Source organism: Spermophilus citellus (assembly GCF_964194105.1).
Source record: "Spermophilus citellus genome assembly, chromosome: 17".
NCBI classification, from domain to species: Eukaryota; Metazoa; Chordata; class Mammalia; order Rodentia; family Sciuridae; genus Spermophilus; species Spermophilus citellus.
In genome coordinates, this window is record NC_138199.1 from 21,673,302 (window position 1) to 21,700,852 (window position 27,551).

Sequence of the window (27,551 nt, forward strand, 5' to 3'; positions counted from 1 at the left end):
CGGCAATACTTCTCTGAGGTCAGTTCCAGAACTCAGTCTCCAAGGGGAATCACACCAGAGTTCAAGCCCAGGTGGACCCAGTCATCTCTTCCCACTGCCACACCACAATTCAAACCAAAACACTGCCACATGGCCCTCATCTTCTTCCATACAGACACTCATCATAACCTCTGGCTGGAGGTTTCCATGAGGGGCACAGCCCAAGACAGTGTCCACAATAAGCTCCCTTGCCTCTCATTTGCCTAATGTCAGGGTGGCCTGGACACCCTTCCTTTGGACCTGGAGTGATCAAATAGGCCTGCCTTTAATACTGCTCTACTTCTCCAATTGGAGGCCTACTGACTGCCGGGTATAGATTCTTTGTGTGAACTGGAGTCATGAGAAAACCCAAGCACCTATGGGCTAGCCTCTGCATGGCTTTGAAGGACTCATTTGACACAAAGGATCCCTATTCTCACTTGATGGAGGTCAGGAACCTTACAGAGGAAGGCGAGAGACCTCATCCAGGATGACTGCTTTTGTGCCAATTTGGCCTTGGATGCACGCATGGGATCTTTCTTTGGATCCATCAGGTGCTGACAATGTAAGCCACAGCCTCACACAGGGCCAAGAGGCTGATTCAGACACATCCCTTTGCAAAGCAATTAAGCAAAGAGCCACAGGTGATGCCCATTCATTTCCATTTGAAAACTGTTTTCTTCAGGCTTCACAAAGGGGTGCCCTGAGGCAAAGGCCTTCCTGACATTCAGGGCCACAAAAGGATAGGTAAGCCAAAGGCCCAAAGCAGGGTTTCTCTAGGGAGACTTTACTGATCACACTGATATCTGAGTTTTCTGAGATGCTCACCATTTCTTTCAACTATCCAGTACATGGCCATGTCACCGAGCTTGGAGGTGGTACATATCTTGGACACAAAACCATGAGCCTATTCTGGAGAGTGGCCAGAATTCAGGAAGAAAACAGGAACTTAGGAAGATAGTAGGCGTTGCCCATCCATAAGGCAAGCCGCAGTCCATTCATAAATTGGGCAGGATGAATGCTGGGAAGCTTTCTACTAGACAGGACACATCCATTGATGCATTCTCTTTTCTAATGTCTACAACCAGGGACACAGTGGGATACACAAACATAGAAACACTCGCCTTGTCAAAAGCCTTACTAGAAACAGTCCACTCCAAACCAAACAAACCGCCTTTCCTACCTATTCTCAGAACATGAGACAAAACCACAAACTCACACCCACACCCACAAAGGCACCTCCTTCCAAGTTGGTCTGTGACTACCCGGAGTGTCGTCTGACTGGTGGGCCATACTATGTTCCCCCGAAAGGGCCTGTCCTGTCTCACATCTGGCCTCCTTGGCCAACTCTGTGAAGTTGTCAGGAGCCAGCGGTGAGCCACTACCTGCTTTCTCAGGAAAGGCCCCTCTGCAGAGCTTTCCTGGCATTTGGCAATCCTCACCTCAGTGGGTACCAAGAAAGACTGACTCTGTCCTTGGTAAATCCAAACAAGTGAGCCCACTGGGACTGGGACTGGGACTGGCTCTGGGTGCCTGGCTTCCTGGATCCCAAGTTCAGAGAGTTCCATCACCAAGGAAGTGAGGTGAGGTCACTTCCTTCAGGAACTGAATGAGGTCACTGCCTTGGCAACCACTGTGTCCTAACAGTTGCTTCCAAGGCTCCCATGAGATGGAGGCTGCCCCTCCTTCCTGTGACACTTTCACAAGTTAGAATGGAATATCAACCATAGGCACCAAGGAACAGCTCTCCACACAGGCCTGCTTTGGTCCATCTTGTCTACATTAAGAAGAGAGAGGCTCATTCAGACACATCCCTTCATCCTGACCAGGTTGTTTGCCATGGAAGATGACTTCTGCTCTCTCAGGTCCTTCATAGCTGCCTACATCTTCTCCAGGGATCATTTCTGCATGGACCTTTGAGGTTCTCAGCAGGTGGAAGATCCCCCACATTCCTGTATTGTAAGACCCACTCTGTCCCTGCTCTTCTGTAAAGTTAGATTGAGGGAACAGTGTATGGTTAGGGTTAAGAACCTGTTTGATGTGGCTTAGGAATCACTCTGCTGGATGAAGAATGGTATTGGGAACCTGGGATATTTATAATAATATATAGGTGAAATATATGTATGAAAACAGAAATCCAAGTAAGATTTGAAGGCCAGAAGGGCATTGGGCCCTTGATTGGGATACTTAGCTTTGAATGACTTTCTGCACAGATGTCTCAGATAAATCGGTACACAATGGCATAGGACCTTGTACCTTGGATGATTGAATGTAGAAGAGAACATCCAGTCAAAAAGGGATAGTAGGTAGGATTAGGAAGATAGTTGGTAAGTTTTGGAAGAAGAGTGAGTATGCAATTTGGACCAAAAGTTCTTTAGCAATAGGGTGTCGGTTAGAGAGTGAATGTAAACGTCAGCACATGTGAAGAGTCAGTCACAATGATGAACTGGGGAACATATGTAGGAAAGCAGATATCAATAGAGACATTAGGAAATCAGGCAAAGTACAAAGTGAGTGAGTGGATTAGACATTTTCAACAGGGTTGAGGTTGAATATATCATCTTAGGAAGAAACAAATGTGTAGTCACCAATAGCATTGACATTTGAGAGCATTAGGCAACCTGGACAAGGATGTTTTTAGTAATCCATGCTCACTTTCCAATGAGGCGTTGGTGCAATCATAAGTGTGACCTTTGCATTTTGTGTCCAGAATATCACTGTGATAAAATGTATATGTGGATCAGGTGACATGAGTGTTTCTTCCACCATTTCTGGGAGTAATATGTTGAAGACATATAAATTAGCCTTTGGGGGTACAAATAGGTGTACCCTGGGTCTATGAATATAGAGATAATGCATGAATAGACCCTACTGTGAATAAATAGTATAACAGGTTCCAATTTAAATAATGGATTGCATTGATATCTGAAAATATATAGGAAATCTAATATTGATACACAACCATTCATTCTAACCAGTTATACATCTAATGGTGATATTGGGGTTATGGTTTACCATGAAGGGGGTGTGAGTTTTGCTTCACAAGGGATTATGGAAATGGAAAAGAATGTGTTTGGAAAGAAGTCTCATGAAAAGACCAGTCAAGAAACGTGGAGGAATACATGTTTTCTGAAGCAGGAAGTGATTGAAAGGGAAATGAATGCCTAGAAATTTGTGAACTTGAGGATGAAATACATATCCTATGATGTGCATCAACTGAAGAAATAGTAATGTACCAGTGTTGAATAAAAATGAACGTCAAAATACACATCATGTCCCATAGGAATCTACTTGCATTCATGTTAAACTGGGTCAGTTACTGTAGAAATATTAGGATTTCAGCACTAGGAAACAAATATGTATTTCAGGTGGATGACTATTTCTGAGAATAATCTTGTGAAAAGTTGATTATAAATCCACATATATGAACATGAATGAATTTAGGGAGTATATAATATGACACATACATTTCATATTTTGAAAAATCTGGAGAGTGTGTGTATGTGTGTGTGTGTGTGTGTGTGTGTGTGTGTATATATATATATATATATATATATATATATATATATATATACACAAAAGAAAAACACACACACAAACACAGACATTAAAGAGTAGAAATATATATGCCAATCGAAATTCATCATGAAATATTTATCATCCACAGATCCAAAAATATTTATTTTACTGAACATGTATTTATGTATCATGTTGTTCATGTGGGAAGCTCACCTGGAGGTTGAATTTTCAGTTCCAACAGCGTTTAGGAGGAGTGATCTCTTCTCACAGTTTGTATCTGCCAAGTCAGCCACCTCACAAGAATGGACGTGGGATAGGAGGTAGGATTCTATATGTGCATGTAAAAATGCATGTTGCTGAATAGGCTACAGAGAAAGGGAGACAGGAATTCACATATTTGTTAACATTCAAAACACATGGAGAACTATTTCTACTAAATTGGACTAGATTTATAACACCTACCCTTTATAATGCCAAAGGCCAGTCCAACTATACACCAGGCCTCCTCTGAACTGCCTGTATTTCTATTCTGTTTGAGTTATTTTTCTCCATCATATTAGTATTCGTAGTCACAATCTAGTAGGGTATGGGTTAGTGTCAGGGATTCAGTATTTCGAACGGAAAATAGGAAAATGAATCCAATGTGTAGGCCAATATGTGCTACAAAAAAATCTTCCCACTCTCATCCAGAACATTGCCTTGACATTACCTTCACAATAAGTAAGACACAATTTGAGGAGAAGAGTTAGAAATGCTGTGAATACATATGTGGAATGGAAAATGCTCAGGAGTTCACAACCTTGGAGGTGGTAGACTACTTTCCATGAGTAAGGGACAGGGTAAACACTCCACAAACGTGGAGCTCTGCTGGCCTAAAGACTTCGTGAGAAACTGCTTCTGAGGTTGGGCACTTGAAATATATGTTGTTGTCAGGAGCTTTAGCTTCCTTTGTAGTGAGACCATCAAACCAGGTCTGCATCTATGTGACCTGGAGGACATGGTTTCTGATTTTCCAATGAACATGAGGCAGAAGTGCTGAATTCTCTCTTTGCAGGTAAACTGTGGCCACTGGGGTCTAAGTGTCTCCCTGTGTGGACTGTGAAGCCATTTGGTCATCCTCCACTTTTCGTGGTGTTTCTTGCTGCTGCACTGGGAGTTTGGAATTTGCTTCAGGAAATACAAGGAGTTCAACTGGGACACAGTGCTGGAGGGAGTTCTGTCACGTGTGGTGGGTCAAGGTCCTAGGAGAATGCACCAGCCAGGCTTCTATCCCACAGAGCTTGCCCCCTTGACCATAGCAACCTGATTCTGAACATTGCCCTGAAACCTCTCCATATAACAAGATGCCTTTACATAGAAGGGTCTGCTCGCTGCACCATGTCAGTCACAAGCCATTTGGAAGCCAATGGCAGATCCACATGGCCCCACCACAGATGTTCTATCACACACCTGCACACCACTGCTCTAGGCCCACTACTCAGCAGGCCCCAACTCACTGGCATCTCTGTTCTACACCATTTTCATGAAACCCAGTCAATCAAGGCACTGTCTGGTACACTCATGATCAGCAACAGGACATCCAAAGGTTCTCCAGTGCCACCTGGTCATGGGAATTTCAAAAATGTCATGGTATTTATCTAGCTAGCCATTTTTAAAGGATGAAGTTGGAGGCACTGTGGGTTTCCATTCCTTCAGGAACCATTAAATGGTGAGGAAGCTCATTTCAACGAAAGCTCTGGAGAACTCTCACAAACAAGGCTTCCCAAGGAGTGGCCAAAAGGTCACAGGAAGCCAGGCCCATTGAGGTCTACAATGTGAGGTCCACGTGTGTTTGGACTCTCCACGATGGCTGCCAGGTCTTTAAGAATAAAATCATGTGATATCCGGGCTGAGATTCCCAGTGCTCTGTGGAAAGCCAGCCTGGGCCTAGATCTCAGTTTCCAAGGGCGACTCTCATGCGTGGCCTCCTAACATCCCGACACAATTCACGGCAATACTTCTCTGAGGTCAGTTCCAGAACTCAGTCTCCAAGGGGAATCACACCAGAGTTCAAGCCCAGGTGGACCCAGTCATCTCTTCCCACTGCCACACCACAATTCAAACCAAAACACTGCCACATGGCCCTCATCTTCTTCCATACAGACACTCATCATAACCTCTGGCTGGAGGTTTCCATGAGGGGCACAGCCCAAGACAGTGTCCACAATAAGCTCCCTTGCCTCTCATTTGCCTAATGTCAGGGTGGCCTGGACACCCTTCCTTTGGACCTGGAGTGATCAAATAGGCCTGCCTTTAATACTGCTCTACTTCTCCAATTGGAGGCCTACTGACTGCCGGGTATAGATTCTTTGTGTGAACTGGAGTCATGAGAAAACCCAAGCACCTATGGGCTAGCCTCTGCATGGCTTTGAAGGACTCATTTGACACAAAGGATCCCTATTCTCACTTGATGGAGGTCAGGAACCTTACAGAGGAAGGCGAGAGACCTCATCCAGGATGACTGCTTTTGTGCCAATTTGGCCTTGGATGCACGCATGGGATCTTTCTTTGGATCCATCAGGTGCTGACAATGTAAGCCACAGCCTCACACAGGGCCAAGAGGCTGATTCAGACACATCCCTTTGCAAAGCAATTAAGCAAAGAGCCACAGGTGATGCCCATTCATTTCCATTTGAAAACTGTTTTCTTCAGGCTTCACAAAGGGGTGCCCTGAGGCAAAGGCCTTCCTGACATTCAGGGCCACAAAAGGATAGGTAAGCCAAAGGCCCAAAGCAGGGTTTCTCTAGGGAGACTTTACTGATCACACTGATATCTGAGTTTTCTGAGATGCTCACCATTTCTTTCAACTATCCAGTACATGGCCATGTCACCGAGCTTGGAGGTGGTACATATCTTGGACACAAAACCATGAGCCTATTCTGGAGAGTGGCCAGAATTCAGGAAGAAAACAGGAACTTAGGAAGATAGTAGGCGTTGCCCATCCATAAGGCAAGCCGCAGTCCATTCATAAATTGGGCAGGATGAATGCTGGGAAGCTTTCTACTAGACAGGACACATCCATTGATGCATTCTCTTTTCTAATGTCTACAACCAGGGACACAGTGGGATACACAAACATAGAAACACTCGCCTTGTCAAAAGCCTTACTAGAAACAGTCCACTCCAAACCAAACAAACCGCCTTTCCTACCTATTCTCAGAACATGAGACAAAACCACAAACTCACACCCACACCCACAAAGGCACCTCCTTCCAAGTTGGTCTGTGACTACCCGGAGTGTCGTCTGACTGGTGGGCCATACTATGTTCCCCCGAAAGGGCCTGTCCTGTCTCACATCTGGCCTCCTTGGCCAACTCTGTGAAGTTGTCAGGAGCCAGCGGTGAGCCACTACCTGCTTTCTCAGGAAAGGCCCCTCTGCAGAGCTTTCCTGGCATTTGGCAATCCTCACCTCAGTGGGTACCAAGAAAGACTGACTCTGTCCTTGGTAAATCCAAACAAGTGAGCCCACTGGGACTGGGACTGGGACTGGCTCTGGGTGCCTGGCTTCCTGGATCCCAAGTTCAGAGAGTTCCATCACCAAGGAAGTGAGGTGAGGTCACTTCCTTCAGGAACTGAATGAGGTCACTGCCTTGGCAACCACTGTGTCCTAACAGTTGCTTCCAAGGCTCCCATGAGATGGAGGCTGCCCCTCCTTCCTGTGACACTTTCACAAGTTAGAATGGAATATCAACCATAGGCACCAAGGAACAGCTCTCCACACAGGCCTGCTTTGGTCCATCTTGTCTACATTAAGAAGAGAGAGGCTCATTCAGACACATCCCTTCATCCTGACCAGGTTGTTTGCCATGGAAGATGACTTCTGCTCTCTCAGGTCCTTCATAGCTGCCTACATCTTCTCCAGGGATCATTTCTGCATGGACCTTTGAGGTTCTCAGCAGGTGGAAGATCCCCCACATTCCTGTATTGTAAGACCCACTCTGTCCCTGCTCTTCTGTAAAGTTAGATTGAGGGAACAGTGTATGGTTAGGGTTAAGAACCTGTTTGATGTGGCTTAGGAATCACTCTGCTGGATGAAGAATGGTATTGGGAACCTGGGATATTTATAATAATATATAGGTGAAATATATGTATGAAAACAGAAATCCAAGTAAGATTTGAAGGCCAGAAGGGCATTGGGCCCTTGATTGGGATACTTAGCTTTGAATGACTTTCTGCACAGATGTCTCAGATAAATCGGTACACAATGGCATAGGACCTTGTACCTTGGATGATTGAATGTAGAAGAGAACATCCAGTCAAAAAGGGATAGTAGGTAGGATTAGGAAGATAGTTGGTAAGTTTTGGAAGAAGAGTGAGTATGCAATTTGGACCAAAAGTTCTTTAGCAATAGGGTGTCGGTTAGAGAGTGAATGTAAACGTCAGCACATGTGAAGAGTCAGTCACAATGATGAACTGGGGAACATATGTAGGAAAGCAGATATCAATAGAGACATTAGGAAATCAGGCAAAGTATAAAGTGAGTGAGTGGATTAGACATTTTCAACAGGGTTGAGGTTGAATATATCATCTTAGGAAGAAACAAATGTGTAGTCACCAATAGCATTGACATTTGAGAGCATTAGGCAACCTGGACAAGGATGTTTTTAGTAATCCATGCTCACTTTCCAATGAGGCTTTGGTGCAATCATAAGTGTGACCTTTGCATTTTGTGTCCAGAATATCACTGTGATAAAATGTATATGTAGATCAGGTGACATGAGTGTTTCTTCCACCATTTCTGGGAGTAATATGTTGAAGACATATAAATTAGCCTTTGGGGGTACAAATAGGTGTACCCTGGGTCTATGAATATAGAGATAATGCATGAATAGACCCTACTGTGAATAAATAGTATAACAGGTTCCAATTTAAATAATGGATTGCATTGATATCTGAAAATATATAGGAAATCTAATATTGATACACAACCATTCATTCTAACCAGTTATACATCTAATGGTGATATTGGGGTTATGGTTTACCATGAAGGGGGTGTGAGTTTTGCTTCACAAGGGATTATGGAAATGGAAAAGAATGTGTTTGGAAAGAAGTCTCATGAAAAGACCAGTCAAGAAACGTGGAGGAATACATGTGTTCTGAAGCAGGAAGTGATTGAAAGGGAAATGAATGCCTAGAAATTTGTGAACTTGAGGATGAAATACATATCCTATGATGTGCATCAACTGAAGAAATAGTAATGTACCAGTGTTGAATAAAAATGAACGTCAAAATACACATCATGTCCCATAGGAATCTACTTGCATTCATGTTAAACTGGGTCAGTTACTGTAGAAATATTAGGATTTCAGCACTAGGAAACAAATATGTATTTCAGGTGGATGACTATTTCTGAGAATAATCTTGTGAAAAGTTGATTATAAATCCACATATATGAACATGAATGAATTTAGGGAGTATATAATATGACACATACATTTCATATTTTGAAAAATCTGGAGAGTGTGTGTATGTGTGTGTGTGTGTGTGTGTGTGTGTGTGTGTATATATATATATATATATACACAAAAGAAAAACACACACACAAACACAGACATTAAAGAGTAGAAATATATATGCCAATCGAAATTCATCATGAAATATTTATCATCCACAGATCCAAAAATATTTATTTTACTGAACATGTATTTATGTATCATGTTGTTCATGTGGGAAGCTCACCTGGAGGTTGAATTTTCAGTTCCAACAGCGTTTAGGAGGAGTGATCTCTTCTCACAGTTTGTATCTGCCAAGTCAGCCACCTCACAAGAATGGACGTGGGATAGGAGGTAGGATTCTATATGTGCATGTAAAAATGCATGTTGCTGAATAGGCTACAGAGAAAGGGAGACAGGAATTCACATATTTGTTAACATTCAAAACACATGGAGAACTATTTCTACTAAATTGGACTAGATTTATAACACCTACCCTTTATAATGCCAAAGGCCAGTCCAACTATACACCAGGCCTCCTCTGAACTGCCTGTATTTCTATTCTGTTTGAGTTATTTTTCTCCATCATATTAGTATTCGTAGTCACAATCTAGTAGGGTATGGGTTAGTGTCAGGGATTCAGTATTTCGAACGGAAAATAGGAAAATGAATCCAATGTGTAGGCCAATATGTGCTACAAAAAAATCTTCCCACTCTCATCCAGAACATTGCCTTGACATTACCTTCACAATAAGTAAGACACAATTTGAGGAGAAGAGTTAGAAATGCTGTGAATACATATGTGGAATGGAAAATGCTCAGGAGTTCACAACCTTGGAGGTGGTAGACTACTTTCCATGAGTAAGGGACAGGGTAAACACTCCACAAACGTGGAGCTCTGCTGGCCTAAAGACTTCGTGAGAAACTGCTTCTGAGGTTGGGCACTTGAAATATATGTTGTTGTCAGGAGCTTTAGCTTCCTTTGTAGTGAGACCATCAAACCAGGTCTGCATCTATGTGACCTGGAGGACATGGTTTCTGATTTTCCAATGAACATGAGGCAGAAGTGCTGAATTCTCTCTTTGCAGGTAAACTGTGGCCACTGGGGTCTAAGTGTCTCCCTGTGTGGACTGTGAAGCCATTTGGTCATCCTCCACTTTTCGTGGTGTTTCTTGCTGCTGCACTGGGAGTTTGGAATTTGCTTCAGGAAATACAAGGAGTTCAACTGGGACACAGTGCTGGAGGGAGTTCTGTCACGTGTGGTGGGTCAAGGTCCTAGGAGAATGCACCAGCCAGGCTTCTATCCCACAGAGCTTGCCCCCTTGACCATAGCAACCTGATTCTGAACATTGCCCTGAAACCTCTCCATATAACAAGATGCCTTTACATAGAAGGGTCTGCTCGCTGCACCATGTCAGTCACAAGCCATTTGGAAGCCAATGGCAGATCCACATGGCCCCACCACAGATGTTCTATCACACACCTGCACACCACTGCTCTAGGCCCACTACTCAGCAGGCCCCAACTCACTGGCATCTCTGTTCTACACCATTTTCATGAAACCCAGTCAATCAAGGCACTGTCTGGTACACTCATGATCAGCAACAGGACATCCAAAGGTTCTCCAGTGCCACCTGGTCATGGGAATTTCAAAAATGTCATGGTATTTATCTAGCTAGCCATTTTTAAAGGATGAAGTTGGAGGCACTGTGGGTTTCCATTCCTTCAGGAACCATTAAATGGTGAGGAAGCTCATTTCAACGAAAGCTCTGGAGAACTCTCACAAACAAGGCTTCCCAAGGAGTGGCCAAAAGGTCACAGGAAGCCAGGCCCATTGAGGTCTACAATGTGAGGTCCACGTGTGTTTGGACTCTCCACGATGGCTGCCAGGTCTTTAAGAATAAAATCATGTGATATCCGGGCTGAGATTCCCAGTGCTCTGTGGAAAGCCAGCCTGGGCCTAGATCTCAGTTTCCAAGGGCGACTCTCATGCGTGGCCTCCTAACATCCCGACACAATTCACGGCAATACTTCTCTGAGGTCAGTTCCAGAACTCAGTCTCCAAGGGGAATCACACCAGAGTTCAAGCCCAGGTGGACCCAGTCATCTCTTCCCACTGCCACACCACAATTCAAACCAAAACACTGCCACATGGCCCTCATCTTCTTCCATACAGACACTCATCATAACCTCTGGCTGGAGGTTTCCATGAGGGGCACAGCCCAAGACAGTGTCCACAATAAGCTCCCTTGCCTCTCATTTGCCTAATGTCAGGGTGGCCTGGACACCCTTCCTTTGGACCTGGAGTGATCAAATAGGCCTGCCTTTAATACTGCTCTACTTCTCCAATTGGAGGCCTACTGACTGCCGGGTATAGATTCTTTGTGTGAACTGGAGTCATGAGAAAACCCAAGCACCTATGGGCTAGCCTCTGCATGGCTTTGAAGGACTCATTTGACACAAAGGATCCCTATTCTCACTTGATGGAGGTCAGGAACCTTACAGAGGAAGGCGAGAGACCTCATCCAGGATGACTGCTTTTGTGCCAATTTGGCCTTGGATGCACGCATGGGATCTTTCTTTGGATCCATCAGGTGCTGACAATGTAAGCCACAGCCTCACACAGGGCCAAGAGGCTGATTCAGACACATCCCTTTGCAAAGCAATTAAGCAAAGAGCCACAGGTGATGCCCATTCATTTCCATTTGAAAACTGTTTTCTTCAGGCTTCACAAAGGGGTGCCCTGAGGCAAAGGCCTTCCTGACATTCAGGGCCACAAAAGGATAGGTAAGCCAAAGGCCCAAAGCAGGGTTTCTCTAGGGAGACTTTACTGATCACACTGATATCTGAGTTTTCTGAGATGCTCACCATTTCTTTCAACTATCCAGTACATGGCCATGTCACCGAGCTTGGAGGTGGTACATATCTTGGACACAAAACCATGAGCCTATTCTGGAGAGTGGCCAGAATTCAGGAAGAAAACAGGAACTTAGGAAGATAGTAGGCGTTGCCCATCCATAAGGCAAGCCGCAGTCCATTCATAAATTGGGCAGGATGAATGCTGGGAAGCTTTCTACTAGACAGGACACATCCATTGATGCATTCTCTTTTCTAATGTCTACAACCAGGGACACAGTGGGATACACAAACATAGAAACACTCGCCTTGTCAAAAGCCTTACTAGAAACAGTCCACTCCAAACCAAACAAACCGCCTTTCCTACCTATTCTCAGAACATGAGACAAAACCACAAACTCACACCCACACCCACAAAGGCACCTCCTTCCAAGTTGGTCTGTGACTACCCGGAGTGTCGTCTGACTGGTGGGCCATACTATGTTCCCCCGAAAGGGCCTGTCCTGTCTCACATCTGGCCTCCTTGGCCAACTCTGTGAAGTTGTCAGGAGCCAGCGGTGAGCCACTACCTGCTTTCTCAGGAAAGGCCCCTCTGCAGAGCTTTCCTGGCATTTGGCAATCCTCACCTCAGTGGGTACCAAGAAAGACTGACTCTGTCCTTGGTAAATCCAAACAAGTGAGCCCACTGGGACTGGGACTGGGACTGGCTCTGGGTGCCTGGCTTCCTGGATCCCAAGTTCAGAGAGTTCCATCACCAAGGAAGTGAGGTGAGGTCACTTCCTTCAGGAACTGAATGAGGTCACTGCCTTGGCAACCACTGTGTCCTAACAGTTGCTTCCAAGGCTCCCATGAGATGGAGGCTGCCCCTCCTTCCTGTGACACTTTCACAAGTTAGAATGGAATATCAACCATAGGCACCAAGGAACAGCTCTCCACACAGGCCTGCTTTGGTCCATCTTGTCTACATTAAGAAGAGAGAGGCTCATTCAGACACATCCCTTCATCCTGACCAGGTTGTTTGCCATGGAAGATGACTTCTGCTCTCTCAGGTCCTTCATAGCTGCCTACATCTTCTCCAGGGATCATTTCTGCATGGACCTTTGAGGTTCTCAGCAGGTGGAAGATCCCCCACATTCCTGTATTGTAAGACCCACTCTGTCCCTGCTCTTCTGTAAAGTTAGATTGAGGGAACAGTGTATGGTTAGGGTTAAGAACCTGTTTGATGTGGCTTAGGAATCACTCTGCTGGATGAAGAATGGTATTGGGAACCTGGGATATTTATAATAATATATAGGTGAAATATATGTATGAAAACAGAAATCCAAGTAAGATTTGAAGGCCAGAAGGGCATTGGGCCCTTGATTGGGATACTTAGCTTTGAATGACTTTCTGCACAGATGTCTCAGATAAATCGGTACACAATGGCATAGGACCTTGTACCTTGGATGATTGAATGTAGAAGAGAACATCCAGTCAAAAAGGGATAGTAGGTAGGATTAGGAAGATAGTTGGTAAGTTTTGGAAGAAGAGTGAGTATGCAATTTGGACCAAAAGTTCTTTAGCAATAGGGTGTCGGTTAGAGAGTGAATGTAAACGTCAGCACATGTGAAGAGTCAGTCACAATAATGAACTGGGGAACATATGTAGGAAAGCAGATATCAATAGAGACATTAGGAAATCAGGCAAAGTATAAAGTGAGTGAGTGGATTAGACATTTTCAACAGGGTTGAGGTTGAATATATCATCTTAGGAAGAAACAAATGTGTAGTCACCAATAGCATTGACATTTGAGAGCATTAGGCAACCTGGACAAGGATGTTTTTAGTAATCCATGCTCACTTTCCAATGAGGCTTTGGTGCAATCATAAGTGTGACCTTTGCATTTTGTGTCCAGAATATCACTGTGATAAAATGTATATGTAGATCAGGTGACATGAGTGTTTCTTCCACCATTTCTGGGAGTAATATGTTGAAGACATATAAATTAGCCTTTGGGGGTACAAATAGGTGTACCCTGGGTCTATGAATATAGAGATAATGCATGAATAGACCCTACTGTGAATAAATAGTATAACAGGTTCCAATTTAAATAATGGATTGCATTGATATCTGAAAATATATAGGAAATCTAATATTGATACACAACCATTCATTCTAACCAGTTATACATCTAATGGTGATATTGGGGTTATGGTTTACCATGAAGGGGGTGTGAGTTTTGCTTCACAAGGGATTATGGAAATGGAAAAGAATGTGTTTGGAAAGAAGTCTCATGAAAAGACCAGTCAAGAAACGTGGAGGAATACATGTGTTCTGAAGCAGGAAGTGATTGAAAGGGAAATGAATGCCTAGAAATTTGTGAACTTGAGGATGAAATACATATCCTATGATGTGCATCAACTGAAGAAATAGTAATGTACCAGTGTTGAATAAAAATGAACGTCAAAATACACATCATGTCCCATAGGAATCTACTTGCATTCATGTTAAACTGGGTCAGTTACTGTAGAAATATTAGGATTTCAGCACTAGGAAACAAATATGTATTTCAGGTGGATGACTATTTCTGAGAATAATCTTGTGAAAAGTTGATTATAAATCCACATATATGAACATGAATGAATTTAGGGAGTATATAATATGACACATACATTTCATATTTTGAAAAATCTGGAGAGTGTGTGTATGTGTGTGTGTGTGTGTGTGTGTGTGTATATATATATATATATATATATATATATATATATATATATATACACAAAAGAAAAACACACACACAAACACAGACATTAAAGAGTAGAAATATATATGCCAATCGAAATTCATCATGAAATATTTATCATCCACAGATCCAAAAATATTTATTTTACTGAACATGTATTTATGTATCATGTTGTTCATGTGGGAAGCTCACCTGGAGGTTGAATTTTCAGTTCCAACAGCGTTTAGGAGGAGTGATCTCTTCTCACAGTTTGTATCTGCCAAGTCAGCCACCTCACAAGAATGGACGTGGGATAGGAGGTAGGATTCTATATGTGCATGTAAAAATGCATGTTGCTGAATAGGCTACAGAGAAAGGGAGACAGGAATTCACATATTTGTTAACATTCAAAACACATGGAGAACTATTTCTACTAAATTGGACTAGATTTATAACACCTACCCTTTATAATGCCAAAGGCCAGTCCAACTATACACCAGGCCTCCTCTGAACTGCCTGTATTTCTATTCTGTTTGAGTTATTTTTCTCCATCATATTAGTATTCGTAGTCACAATCTAGTAGGGTATGGGTTAGTGTCAGGGATTCAGTATTTCGAACGGAAAATAGGAAAATGAATCCAATGTGTAGGCCAATATGTGCTACAAAAAAATCTTCCCACTCTCATCCAGAACATTGCCTTGACATTACCTTCACAATAAGTAAGACACAATTTGAGGAGAAGAGTTAGAAATGCTGTGAATACATATGTGGAATGGAAAATGCTCAGGAGTTCACAACCTTGGAGGTGGTAGACTACTTTCCATGAGTAAGGGACAGGGTAAACACTCCACAAACGTGGAGCTCTGCTGGCCTAAAGACTTCGTGAGAAACTGCTTCTGAGGTTGGGCACTTGAAATATATGTTGTTGTCAGGAGCTTTAGCTTCCTTTGTAGTGAGACCATCAAACCAGGTCTGCATCTATGTGACCTGGAGGACATGGTTTCTGATTTTCCAATGAACATGAGGCAGAAGTGCTGAATTCTCTCTTTGCAGGTAAACTGTGGCCACTGGGGTCTAAGTGTCTCCCTGTGTGGACTGTGAAGCCATTTGGTCATCCTCCACTTTTCGTGGTGTTTCTTGCTGCTGCACTGGGAGTTTGGAATTTGCTTCAGGAAATACAAGGAGTTCAACTGGGACACAGTGCTGGAGGGAGTTCTGTCACGTGTGGTGGGTCAAGGTCCTAGGAGAATGCACCAGCCAGGCTTCTATCCCACAGAGCTTGCCCCCTTGACCATAGCAACCTGATTCTGAACATTGCCCTGAAACCTCTCCATATAACAAGATGCCTTTACATAGAAGGGTCTGCTCGCTGCACCATGTCAGTCACAAGCCATTTGGAAGCCAATGGCAGATCCACATGGCCCCACCACAGATGTTCTATCACACACCTGCACACCACTGCTCTAGGCCCACTACTCAGCAGGCCCCAACTCACTGGCATCTCTGTTCTACACCATTTTCATGAAACCCAGTCAATCAAGGCACTGTCTGGTACACTCATGATCAGCAACAGGACATCCAAAGGTTCTCCAGTGCCACCTGGTCATGGGAATTTCAAAAATGTCATGGTATTTATCTAGCTAGCCATTTTTAAAGGATGAAGTTGGAGGCACTGTGGGTTTCCATTCCTTCAGGAACCATTAAATGGTGAGGAAGCTCATTTCAACGAAAGCTCTGGAGAACTCTCACAAACAAGGCTTCCCAAGGAGTGGCCAAAAGGTCACAGGAAGCCAGGCCCATTGAGGTCTACAATGTGAGGTCCACGTGTGTTTGGACTCTCCACGATGGCTGCCAGGTCTTTAAGAATAAAATCATGTGATATCCGGGCTGAGATTCCCAGTGCTCTGTGGAAAGCCAGCCTGGGCCTAGATCTCAGTTTCCAAGGGCGACTCTCATGCGTGGCCTCCTAACATCCCGACACAATTCACGGCAATACTTCTCTGAGGTCAGTTCCAGAACTCAGTCTCCAAGGGGAATCACACCAGAGTTCAAGCCCAGGTGGACCCAGTCATCTCTTCCCACTGCCACACCACAATTCAAACCAAAACACTGCCACATGGCCCTCATCTTCTTCCATACAGACACTCATCATAACCTCTGGCTGGAGGTTTCCATGAGGGGCACAGCCCAAGACAGTGTCCACAATAAGCTCCCTTGCCTCTCATTTGCCTAATGTCAGGGTGGCCTGGACACCCTTCCTTTGGACCTGGAGTGATCAAATAGGCCTGCCTTTAATACTGCTCTACTTCTCCAATTGGAGGCCTACTGACTGCCGGGTATAGATTCTTTGTGTGAACTGGAGTCATGAGAAAACCCAAGCACCTATGGGCTAGCCTCTGCATGGCTTTGAAGGACTCATTTGACACAAAGGATCCCTATTCTCACTTGATGGAGGTCAGGAACCTTACAGAGGAAGGCGAGAGACCTCATCCAGGATGACTGCTTTTGTGCCAATTTGGCCTTGGATGCACGCATGGGATCTTTCTTTGGATCCATCAGGTGCTGACAATGTAAGCCACAGCCTCACACAGGGCCAAGAGGCTGATTCAGACACATCCCTTTGCAAAGCAATTAAGCAAAGAGCCACAGGTGATGCCCATTCATTTCCATTTGAAAACTGTTTTCTTCAGGCTTCACAAAGGGGTGCCCTGAGGCAAAGGCCTTCCTGACATTCAGGGCCACAAAAGGATAGGTAAGCCAAAGGCCCAAAGCAGGGTTTCTCTAGGGAGACTTTACTGATCACACTGATATCTGAGTTTTCTGAGATGCTCACCATTTCTTTCAACTATCCAGTACATGGCCATGTCACCGAGCTTGGAGGTGGTACATATCTTGGACACAAAACCATGAGCCTATTCTGGAGAGTGGCCAGAATTCAGGAAGAAAATAGGAACTTAGGAAGATAGTAGGCGTTGCCCATCCATAAGGCAAGCCGCAGTCCATTCATAAATTGGGCAGGATGAATGCTGGGAAGCTTTCTACTAGACAGGACACATCCATTGATGCATTCTCTTTTCTAATGTCTACAACCAGGGACACAGTGGGATACACAAACATAGAAACACTCGCCTTGTCAAAAGCCTTACTAGAAACAGTCCACTCCAAACCAAACAAACCGCCTTTCCTACCTATTCTCAGAACATGAGACAAAACCACAAACTCACACCCACACCCACAAAGGCACCTCCTTCCAAGTTGGTCTGTGACTACCCGGAGTGTCGTCTGACTGGTGGGCCATACTATGTTCCCCCGAAAGGGCCTGTCCTGTCTCACATCTGGCCTCCTTGGCCAACTCTGTGAAGTTGTCAGGAGCCAGCGGTGAGCCACTACCTGCTTTCTCAGGAAAGGCCCCTCTGCAGAGCTTTCCTGGCATTTGGCAATCCTCACCTCAGTGGGTACCAAGAAAGACTGACTCTGTCCTTGGTAAATCCAAACAAGTGAGCCCACTGGGACTGGGACTGGGACTGGCTCTGGGTGCCTGGCTTCCTGGATCCCAAGTTCAGAGAGTTCCATCACCAAGGAAGTGAGGTGAGGTCACTTCCTTCAGGAACTGAATGAGGTCACTGCCTTGGCAACCACTGTGTCCTAACAGTTGCTTCCAAGGCTCCCATGAGATGGAGGCTGCCCCTCCTTCCTGTGACACTTTCACAAGTTAGAATGGAATATCAACCATAGGCACCAAGGAACAGCTCTCCACACAGGCCTGCTTTGGTCCATCTTGTCTACATTAAGAAGAGAGAGGCTCATTCAGACACATCCCTTCATCCTGACCAGGTTGTTTGCCATGGAAGATGACTTCTGCTCTCTCAGGTCCTTCATAGCTGCCTACATCTTCTCCAGGGATCATTTCTGCATGGACCTTTGAGGTTCTCAGCAGGTGGAAGATCCCCCACATTCCTGTATTGTAAGACCCACTCTGTCCCTGCTCTTCTGTAAAGTTAGATTGAGGGAACAGTGTATGGTTAGGGTTAAGAACCTGTTTGATGTGGCTTAGGAATCACTCTGCTGGATGAAGAATGGTATTGGGAACCTGGGATATTTATAATAATATATAGGTGAAATATATGTATGAAAACAGAAATCCAAGTAAGATTTGAAGGCCAGAAGGGCATTGGGCCCTTGATTGGGATACTTAGCTTTGAATGACTTTCTGCACAGATGTCTCAGATAAATCGGTACACAATGGCATAGGACCTTGTACCTTGGATGATTGAATGTAGAAGAGAACATCCAGTCAAAAAGGGATAGTAGGTAGGATTAGGAAGATAGTTGGTAAGTTTTGGAAGAAGAGTGAGTATGCAATTTGGACCAAAAGTTCTTTAGCAATAGGGTGTCGGTTAGAGAGTGAATGTAAACGTCAGCACATGTGAAGAGTCAGTCACAATGATGAACTGGGGAACATATGTAGGAAAGCAGATATCAATAGAGACATTAGGAAATCAGGCAAAGTATAAAGTGAGTGAGTGGATTAGACATTTTCAACAGGGTTGAGGTTGAATATATCATCTTAGGAAGAAACAAATGTGTAGTCACCAATAGCATTGACATTTGAGAGCATTAGGCAACCTGGACAAGGATGTTTTTAGTAATCCATGCTCACTTTCCAATGAGGCTTTGGTGCAATCATAAGTGTGACCTTTGCATTTTGTGTCCAGAATATCACTGTGATAAAATGTATATGTAGATCAGGTGACATGAGTGTTTCTTCCACCATTTCTGGGAGTAATATGTTGAAGACATATAAATTAGCCTTTGGGGGTACAAATAGGTGTACCCTGGGTCTATGAATATAGAGATAATGCATGAATAGACCATACTGTGAATAAATAGTATAACAGGTTCCAATTTAAATAATGGATTGCATTGATATCTGAAAATATATAGGAAATCTAATATTGATACACAACCATTCATTCTAACCAGTTATACATCTAATGGTGATATTGGGGTTATGCTTTACCATGAAGGGGGTGTGAGTTTTGCTTCACAAGGGATTATGGAAATGGAAAAGAATGTGTTTGGAAAGAAGTCTCATGAAAAGACCAGTCAAGAAACGTGGAGGAATACATGTGTTCTGAAGCAGGAAGTGATTGAAAGGGAAATGAATGCCTAGAAATTTGTGAACTTGAGGATGAAATACATATCCTATGATGTGCATCAACTGAAGAAATAGTAATGTACCAGTGTTGAATAAAAATGAACATCAAAATACACATCATGTCCCATAGGAATCTACTTGCATTCATGTTAAACTGGGTCAGTTACTGTAGAAATATTAGGATTTCAGCACTAGGAAACAAATATGTATTTCAGGTGGATGACTATTTCTGAGAATAATCTTGTGAAAAGTTGATTATAAATCCACATATATGAACATGAATGAATTTAGGGAGTATATAATATGACACATACATTTCATATTTTGAAAAATCTGGAGAGTGTGTGTATGTGTGTGTGTGTGTGTGTGTGTGTGTGTGTATATATATATATATATATATATATATATATATATATATATATATACACAAAAGAAAAACACACACACAAACACAGACATTAAAGAGTAGAAATATATATGCCAATCGAAATTCATCATGAAATATTTATCATCCACAGATCCAAAAATATTTATTTTACTGAACATGTATTTATGTATCATGTTGTTCATGTGGGAAGCTCACCTGGAGGTTGAATTTTCAGTTCCAACAGCGTTTAGGAGGAGTGATCTCTTCTCACAGTTTGTATCTGCCAAGTCAGCCACCTCACAAGAATGGACGTGGGATAGGAGGTAGGATTCTATATGTGCATGTAAAAATGCATGTTGCTGAATAGGCTACAGAGAAAGGGAGACAGGAATTCACATATTTGTTAACATTCAAAACACATGGAGAACTATTTCTACTAAATTGGACTAGATTTATAACACCTACCCTTTATAATGCCAAAGGCCAGTCCAACTATACACCAGGCCTCCTCTGAACTGCCTGTATTTCTATTCTGTTTGAGTTATTTTTCTCCATCATATTAGTATTCGTAGTCACAATCTAGTAGGGTATGGGTTAGTGTCAGGGATTCAGTATTTCGAACGGAAAATAGGAAAATGAATCCAATGTGTAGGCCAATATGTGCTACAAAAAAATCTTCCCACTCTCATCCAGAACATTGCCTTGACATTACCTTCACAATAAGTAAGACACAATTTGAGGAGAAGAGTTAGAAATGCTGTGAATACATATGTGGAATGGAAAATGCTCAGGAGTTCACAACCTTGGAGGTGGTAGACTACTTTCCATGAGTAAGGGACAGGGTAAACACTCCACAAACATGGAGCTCTGCTGGCCTAAAGACTTCGTGAGAAACTGCTTCTGAGGTTGGGCACTTGAAATATATGTTGTTGTCAGGAGCTTTAGCTTCCTTTGTAGTGAGACCATCAAACCAGGTCTGCATCTATGTGACCTGGAGGACATGGTTTCTGATTTTCCAATGAACATGAGGCAGAAGTGCTGAATTCTCTCTTTGCAGGTAAACTGTGGCCACTGGGGTCTAAGTGTCTCCCTGTGTGGACTGTGAAGCCATTTGGTCATCCTCCACTTTTCGTGGTGTTTCTTGCTGCTGCACTGGGAGTTTGGAATTTGCTTCAGGAAATACAAGGAGTTCAACTGGGACACAGTGCTGGAGGGAGTTCTGTCACGTGTGGTGGGTCAAGGTCCTAGGAGAATGCACCAGCCAGGCTTCTATCCCACAGAGCTTGCCCCCTTGACCATAGCAACCTGATTCTGAACATTGCCCTGAAACCTCTCCATATAACAAGATGCCTTTACATAGAAGGGTCTGCTCGCTGCACCATGTCAGTCACAAGCCATTTGGAAGCCAATGGCAGATCCACATGGCCCCACCACAGATGTTCTATCACACACCTGCACACCACTGCTCTAGGCCCACTACTCAGCAGGCCCCAACTCACTGGCATCTCTGTTCTACACCATTTTCATGAAACCCAGTCAATCAAGGCACTGTCTGGTACACTCATGATCAGCAACAGGACATCCAAAGGTTCTCCAGTGCCACCTGGTCATGGGAATTTCAAAAATGTCATGGTATTTATCTAGCTAGCCATTTTTAAAGGATGAAGTTGGAGGCACTGTGGGTTTCCATTCCTTCAGGAACCATTAAATGGTGAGGAAGCTCATTTCAACGAAAGCTCTGGAGAACTCTCACAAACAAGGCTTCCCAAGGAGTGGCCAAAAGGTCACAGGAAGCCAGGCCCATTGAGGTCTACAATGTGAGGTCCACGTGTGTTTGGACTCTCCACGATGGCTGCCAGGTCTTTAAGAATAAAATCATGTGATATCCGGGCTGAGATTCCCAGTGCTCTGTGGAAAGCCAGCCTGGGCCTAGATCTCAGTTTCCAAGGGCGACTCTCATGCGTGGCCTCCTAACATCCCGACACAATTCACGGCAATACTTCTCTGAGGTCAGTTCCAGAACTCAGTCTCCAAGGGGAATCACACCAGAGTTCAAGCCCAGGTGGACCCAGTCATCTCTTCCCACTGCCACACCACAATTCAAACCAAAACACTGCCACATGGCCCTCATCTTCTTCCATACAGACACTCATCATAACCTCTGGCTGGAGGTTTCCATGAGGGGCACAGCCCAAGACAGTGTCCACAATAAGCTCCCTTGCCTCTCATTTGCCTAATGTCAGGGTGGCCTGGACACCCTTCCTTTGGACCTGGAGTGATCAAATAGGCCTGCCTTTAATACTGCTCTACTTCTCCAATTGGAGGCCTACTGACTGCCGGGTATAGATTCTTTGTGTGAACTGGAGTCATGAGAAAACCCAAGCACCTATGGGCTAGCCTCTGCATGGCTTTGAAGGACTCATTTGACACAAAGGATCCCTATTCTCACTTGATGGAGGTCAGGAACCTTACAGAGGAAGGCGAGAGACCTCATCCAGGATGACTGCTTTTGTGCCAATTTGGCCTTGGATGCACGCATGGGATCTTTCTTTGGATCCATCAGGTGCTGACAATGTAAGCCACAGCCTCACACAGGGCCAAGAGGCTGATTCAGACACATCCCTTTGCAAAGCAATTAAGCAAAGAGCCACAGGTGATGCCCATTCATTTCCATTTGAAAACTGTTTTCTTCAGGCTTCACAAAGGGGTGCCCTGAGGCAAAGGCCTTCCTGACATTCAGGGCCACAAAAGGATAGGTAAGCCAAAGGCCCAAAGCAGGGTTTCTCTAGGGAGACTTTACTGATCACACTGATATCTGAGTTTTCTGAGATGCTCACCATTTCTTTCAACTATCCAGTACATGGCCATGTCACCGAGCTTGGAGGTGGTACATATCTTGGACACAAAACCATGAGCCTATTCTGGAGAGTGGCCAGAATTCAGGAAGAAAACAGGAACTTAGGAAGATAGTAGGCGTTGCCCATCCATAAGGCAAGCCGCAGTCCATTCATAAATTGGGCAGGATGAATGCTGGGAAGCTTTCTACTAGACAGGACACATCCATTGATGCATTCTCTTTTCTAATGTCTACAACCAGGGACACAGTGGGATACACAAACATAGAAACACTCGCCTTGTCAAAAGCCTTACTAGAAACAGTCCACTCCAACCCAAACAAACCGCCTTTCCTACCTATTCTCAGAACATGAGACAAAACCACAAACTCACACCCACACCCACAAAGGCACCTCCTTCCAAGTTGGTCTGTGACTACCCGGAGTGTCGTCTGACTGGTGGGCCATACTATGTTCCCCCGAAAGGGCCTGTCCTGTCTCACATCTGGCCTCCTTGGCCAACTCTGTGAAGTTGTCAGGAGCCAGCGGTGAGCCACTACCTGCTTTCTCAGGAAAGGCCCCTCTGCAGAGCTTTCCTGGCATTTGGCAATCCTCACCTCAGTGGGTACCAAGAAAGACTGACTCTGTCCTTGGTAAATCCAAACAAGTGAGCCCACTGGGACTGGGACTGGGACTGGCTCTGGGTGCCTGGCTTCCTGGATCCCAAGTTCAGAGAGTTCCATCACCAAGGAAGTGAGGTGAGGTCACTTCCTTCAGGAACTGAATGAGGTCACTGCCTTGGCAACCACTGTGTCCTAACAGTTGCTTCCAAGGCTCCCATGAGATGGAGGCTGCCCCTCCTTCCTGTGACACTTTCACAAGTTAGAATGGAATATCAACCATAGGCACCAAGGAACAGCTCTCCACACAGGCCTGCTTTGGTCCATCTTGTCTACATTAAGAAGAGAGAGGCTCATTCAGACACATCCCTTCATCCTGACCAGGTTGTTTGCCATGGAAGATGACTTCTGCTCTCTCAGGTCCTTCATAGCTGCCTACATCTTCTCCAGGGATCATTTCTGCATGGACCTTTGAGGTTCTCAGCAGGTGGAAGATCCCCCACATTCCTGTATTGTAAGACCCACTCTGTCCCTGCTCTTCTGTAAAGTTAGATTGAGGGAACAGTGTATGGTTAGGGTTAAGAACCTGTTTGATGTGGCTTAGGAATCACTCTGCTGGATGAAGAATGGTATTGGGAACCTGGGATATTTATAATAATATATAGGTGAAATATATGTATGAAAACAGAAATCCAAGTAAGATTTGAAGGCCAGAAGGGCATTGGGCCCTTGATTGGGATACTTAGCTTTGAATGACTTTCTGCACAGATGTCTCAGATAAATCGGTACACAATGGCATAGGACCTTGTACCTTGGATGATTGAATGTAGAAGAGAACATCCAGTCAAAAAGGGATAGTAGGTAGGATTAGGAAGATAGTTGGTAAGTTTTGGAAGAAGAGTGAGTATGCAATTTGGACCAAAAGTTCTTTAGCAATAGGGTGTCGGTTAGAGAGTGAATGTAAACGTCAGCACATGTGAAGAGTCAGTCACAATGATGAACTGGGGAACATATGTAGGAAAGCAGATATCAATAGAGACATTAGGAAATCAGGCAAAGTATAAAGTGAGTGAGTGGATTAGACATTTTCAACAGGGTTGAGGTTGAATATATCATCTTAGGAAGAAACAAATGTGTAGTCACCAATAGCATTGACATTTGAGAGCATTAGGCAACCTGGACAAGGATGTTTTTAGTAATCCATGCTCACTTTCCAATGAGGCTTTGGTGCAATCATAAGTGTGACCTTTGCATTTTGTGTCCAGAATATCACTGTGATAAAATGTATATGTAGATCAGGTGACATGAGTGTTTCTTCCACCATTTCTGGGAGTAATATGTTGAAGACATATAAATTAGCCTTTGGGGGTACAAATAGGTGTACCCTGGGTCTATGAATATAGAGATAATGCATGAATAGACCATACTGTGAATAAATAGTATAACAGGTTCCAATTTAAATAATGGATTGCATTGATATCTGAAAATATATAGGAAATCTAATATTGATACACAACCATTCATTCTAACCAGTTATACATCTAATGGTGATATTGGGGTTATGGTTTACCATGAAGGGGGTGTGAGTTTTGCTTCACAAGGGATTATGGAAATGGAAAAGAATGTGTTTGGAAAGAAGTCTCATGAAAAGACCAGTCAAGAAACGTGGAGGAATACATGTGTTCTGAAGCAGGAAGTGATTGAAAGGGAAATGAATGCCTAGAAATTTGTGAACTTGAGGATGAAATACATATCCTATGATGTGCATCAACTGAAGAAATAGTAATGTACCAGTGTTGAATAAAAATGAACGTCAAAATACACATCATGTCCCATAGGAATCTACTTGCATTCATGTTAAACTGGGTCAGTTACTGTAGAAATATTAGGATTTCAGCACTAGGAAACAAATATGTATTTCAGGTGGATGACTATTTCTGAGAATAATCTTGTGAAAAGTTGATTATAAATCCACATATATGAACATGAATGAATTTAGGGAGTATATAATATGACACATACATTTCATATTTTGAAAAATCTGGAGAGTGTGTGTATGTGTGTGTGTGTGTGTGTGTGTGTGTGTGTATATATATATATATATATATATATATATATATATATACACAAAAGAAAAACACACACACAAACACAGACATTAAAGAGTAGAAATATATATGCCAATCGAAATTCATCATGAAATATTTATCATCCACAGATCCAAAAATATTTATTTTACTGAACATGTATTTATGTATCATGTTGTTCATGTGGGAAGCTCACCTGGAGGTTGAATTTTCAGTTCCAACAGCGTTTAGGAGGAGTGATCTCTTCTCACAGTTTGTATCTGCCAAGTCAGCCACCTCACAAGAATGGACGTGGGATAGGAGGTAGGATTCTATATGTGCATGTAAAAATGCATGTTGCTGAATAGGCTACAGAGAAAGGGAGACAGGAATTCACATATTTGTTAACATTCAAAACACATGGAGAACTATTTCTACTAAATTGGACTAGATTTATAACACCTACCCTTTATAATGCCAAAGGCCAGTCCAACTATACACCAGGCCTCCTCTGAACTGCCTGTATTTCTATTCTGTTTGAGTTATTTTTCTCCATCATATTAGTATTCGTAGTCACAATCTAGTAGGGTATGGGTTAGTGTCAGGGATTCAGTATTTCGAACGGAAAATAGGAAAATGAATCCAATGTGTAGGCCAATATGTGCTACAAAAAAATCTTCCCACTCTCATCCAGAACATTGCCTTGACATTACCTTCACAATAAGTAAGACACAATTTGAGGAGAAGAGTTAGAAATGCTGTGAATACATATGTGGAATGGAAAATGCTCAGGAGTTCACAACCTTGGAGGTGGTAGACTACTTTCCATGAGTAAGGGACAGGGTAAACACTCCACAAACATGGAGCTCTGCTGGCCTAAAGACTTCGTGAGAAACTGCTTCTGAGGTTGGGCACTTGAAATATATGTTGTTGTCAGGAGCTTTAGCTTCCTTTGTAGTGAGACCATCAAACCAGGTCTGCATCTATGTGACCTGGAGGACATGGTTTCTGATTTTCCAATGAACATGAGGCAGAAGTGCTGAATTCTCTCTTTGCAGGTAAACTGTGGCCACTGGGGTCTAAGTGTCTCCCTGTGTGGACTGTGAAGCCATTTGGTCATCCTCCACTTTTCGTGGTGTTTCTTGCTGCTGCACTGGGAGTTTGGAATTTGCTTCAGGAAATACAAGGAGTTCAACTGGGACACAGTGCTGGAGGGAGTTCTGTCACGTGTGGTGGGTCAAGGTCCTAGGAGAATGCACCAGCCAGGCTTCTATCCCACAGAGCTTGCCCCCTTGACCATAGCAACCTGATTCTGAACATTGCCCTGAAACCTCTCCATATAACAAGATGCCTTTACATAGAAGGGTCTGCTCGCTGCACCATGTCAGTCACAAGCCATTTGGAAGCCAATGGCAGATCCACATGGCCCCACCACAGATGTTCTATCACACACCTGCACACCACTGCTCTAGGCCCACTACTCAGCAGGCCCCAACTCACTGGCATCTCTGTTCTACACCATTTTCATGAAACCCAGTCAATCAAGGCACTGTCTGGTACACTCATGATCAGCAACAGGACATCCAAAGGTTCTCCAGTGCCACCTGGTCATGGGAATTTCAAAAATGTCATGGTATTTATCTAGCTAGCCATTTTTAAAGGATGAAGTTGGAGGCACTGTGGGTTTCCATTCCTTCAGGAACCATTAAATGGTGAGGAAGCTCATTTCAACGAAAGCTCTGGAGAACTCTCACAAACAAGGCTTCCCAAGGAGTGGCCAAAAGGTCACAGGAAGCCAGGCCCATTGAGGTCTACAATGTGAGGTCCACGTGTGTTTGGACTCTCCACGATGGCTGCCAGGTCTTTAAGAATAAAATCATGTGATATCCGGGCTGAGATTCCCAGTGCTCTGTGGAAAGCCAGCCTGGGCCTAGATCTCA